Below are 801 nucleotides of genomic sequence, written 5' to 3' on the forward strand. Positions count from 1 at the left end.
AATGAGTTTTATATAATACAAAGTAACGCCCCTTTTGTATATTCCTCCCCTATGATTTCATACTTCTGGAATACAATGTTAGGCAATAGAGTTATGCAATATTGGGACAATTATCAAGAATACTAAAATGATACTCGTGATCGTCAACTGTGTTCATATTAGGAATTACATCTGGTCTCTATGAGCTTTTAGAAAGTGCGTATGTGGAAACAATACTTAGCCAACAAAGTTGTTTTTCTCTCAGGGTGTGTATAAAGTTCAATATGAATTTGCTATATCATCTAGCTAGAATCAAAATGGATTCTGTTATGCTTTCATATTATACTAGTGAATATGAGAACCCTTTGCTTATTGGATGTATACATAATATACGTACTATCCCGTAGTGCACACACATAACTGTTAGGCCTTCAGCAGGTTGTCTCAGTCACAGTATTCGACAAGCTACAATTAAGGGTGTCCCAAAATGAGAATTCTTGCGTACACGAAGAAACTGCTCCAGTGATGACCAATTCAAATTAAGAGCAAAGGAATTGGGAAATAGAGTGGAACAAAGGGGTTAGAGCAGGACCCTTATCAAGAAAGGATATCGAACTGCAGCAGATAAAAACAGAAATTCCCTCATTTGCCCTAAAATTAAGAACAAGGAAGTTGATTCTACAATAAGGTTCATTGGCACATTTTGTGACGAATGGGGTGAAATACGGCAGATTCTCCAAAGACACTGGAACATCCTCACAAATGATAAGGAAATGGCTAAGATAATAGGAGAAAGGGTTAATGCTAGCTGGAGAAAGTCTC

Source organism: Pseudophryne corroboree, chromosome 3 (genome assembly GCF_028390025.1).
Source record: "Pseudophryne corroboree isolate aPseCor3 chromosome 3, aPseCor3.hap2, whole genome shotgun sequence".
Lineage (NCBI taxonomy): Eukaryota > Metazoa > Chordata > Amphibia > Anura > Myobatrachidae > Pseudophryne > Pseudophryne corroboree.